The sequence below is a fragment of the Mesoplodon densirostris genome, chromosome 2 (assembly GCF_025265405.1).
Source record: "Mesoplodon densirostris isolate mMesDen1 chromosome 2, mMesDen1 primary haplotype, whole genome shotgun sequence".
Classification (NCBI taxonomy): Eukaryota; Metazoa; Chordata; class Mammalia; order Artiodactyla; family Ziphiidae; genus Mesoplodon; species Mesoplodon densirostris.
The window spans coordinates 140,614,705-140,617,139 of record NC_082662.1 but is presented as its reverse complement, the minus strand read 5'-3'; positions in this window follow the sequence as shown (position 1 = coordinate 140,617,139).

Here is a 2,435-nt window from a genome sequence, read left to right as displayed (position 1 = left end):
CACAGAGGCAAACCCCATGGAACTGGAATTTCCTAACCAAAAAACACTTGCTTGTTTGCTCTGTTTTCTGTAACTTTTGCTAAATACTTTATACATTTTTAATGCTAAAAAGCTGTGTCTCTAGCATTCCTCACCCCGGTATGAATGTGTTTACTCCACATAGCATATCCTTCCATCCTCTGGCTGCCTAGGTCAGTAAATAAAATCGATGTACTATAATTTATAAGTAACACTGTTGAAACTCTGATCCCTATGGAGCCTGTAATTCTGCCGTTCCCACACTGTCCCCACTCCCAGCCCACCCCTGTAGTAGCATTTGTGTGTATTCATGCCAGAAAATTAAATGTTTCAAAGGTTTAAATTTTAAAGGTGTTTGCTATATATAATTGTTCTGCATTATTATAAAGCATTTTCAGGAAAAAAAAAAAAGGGGGGCCACTCCGTCACCGACCTTTTTAATCCAGGCTTAGGGGACCCTCCTCTTTATCCATTAAATGAAAATCTAGCAGAAGATACATCTAGGTATGCTTTTCCATAATGAACTATGTAATAGTCCAGGGTCAATTCTCCAGGGCTGACTTCAGGCACAGCAGAGTGAACTAAGGTCCCGGGACCTGCTTGGCTACCCAGGCCTGGAAGAGCACCCATTGGTGAAATGCTCCAGAGGTGAAGCCCCAGACCTATCCTGACACTGTCCTCTCCAGCTTCAGGACATCCAACTGGAGGAACCCTGAGGTCCCAGCAGAAGAGGGGGAAAAGCTTCGAATTCAGGACACCTGAATTCTACATGATTTGGGCCAGCTACAGCCCCTCTCAGGGCCTTAGTTTGTCTTTAACTGTACCATAGGGAGTCGAGTTGAAAGTATCTTTCAAGTCTCCTCCAGCAGTGACTGTCTATATTTAAATGAGCTTCAGGTGTGGGGCTGCTTGAGGGCAGGGCAGTAGTGGAAAGAAACCCAACATGGAGGCAGTTGAACTGAAGCTGAGCGGTAGGACCCCAGCATGGCCAGCAGGTGGAGCCATTGCCACACCAGGATGCTCACACCAAAGGTGGGAAAGTTTGCTTTTCTAGAAAGCAATGAGTCCTTCAGGGCAAGCTGTTCAGCATCAAAAAGAACCAGTCGCCACGCAACCCTCCCCGCTAAAGACACACACACACACACACACACACACACACACACACACACACACACACACACACACACACACACACACACACACACACACACACACACACACACACACACACACACACACACACACACACACACACACACACACACACACACACACACACACACACACCCTCCCAGAGCCTACACACTGACAAACTCGGGGCAATATACTATTACAGGTTGCTGGGCCTGAGGCTGAAGGCGTTTCAAAGACCCAGCTGCCTTTTCTCCTCCTCCCCTGTTTCCTGGGAGTCTGTACCCTGTACCACCAGCCTGACCTGGCCAGACTCTCCTCCCGTCCCTCTCACGGCCGGATGTGTGACCAGACAGAGGCCAACCTGACCTCTCTTTCTGATTACCATCTTCCCTTTGACCAACCCCCAGCCATCACCTGCTAGCGAAACCTCAAGATTTCCTCCCTTTGCCTCCCCTGAGTCCTGGGGAGGAACCTCTGGTTAGAGCAGTTGGTGAAAAAAAAGGGGGAAATGGGGGTAGGGCTGGTGAGGGAAAAGGTCTGGCTTTGGCCAGATAAGAATCGAAGGATCCTTTGTTTGGCCCCAACTGATGCCACCACTGTTGACACACTTAGGAGCGTTTCCTGAACCTCGTGATTGTCCAACAGCTCTCCCTCCCCCACTTCCTATGGTAGGGGCTGGGGGTGGGGTGTCTGGGCTCTGGGGGTAGGGGGGCTTACAGATGGCTTTGCAGTTAGGCTGCTGTCTTAAGGCAGAGGTGGAAAGCATCCCCTCCAGGAGTTGGCAGCCAGATCTCTAGAGAGAAGTTCCCATACTGTCTGTCCTTCACTGTTCTGCCCCGAGCTGGGGATGGGGATGGTGTGACTATAATAGAGGGTGCACAGGCCCTGGCTCCTTCTCTTTGTTTGGCATCTTTTGCATATGGTGACCAAAATGTGACTCTATCTCAGAAAGGTGTTCATGAAGGGCACAGCTCCTAAGTCCTCAGCACCCTCCAATCTGAAGACCCCGCTGCATTCTGCCTGCTTTTCTTTCCGCGACTAGAAACATCAGCTTCCCTGAGGGCATCCCTGTCTCCCCGCAGAGAGGGGAGTAGTTAGTAGGTTTAGACAAAAAGCAGCATCCTGGTTGGTACCTGTGTCCCCTAGCTGGTCCCACCTCTTCCCTGGCTAACCCTTCCCTACGTGGTCCCTGCATAGTCTGGCCAGGTCTCATGGGGAGACGGCTGCTCTGGTCTTCAGGCACCCCCAGCTGGGACAGAACCACAGAACAGATATGTTTCAGG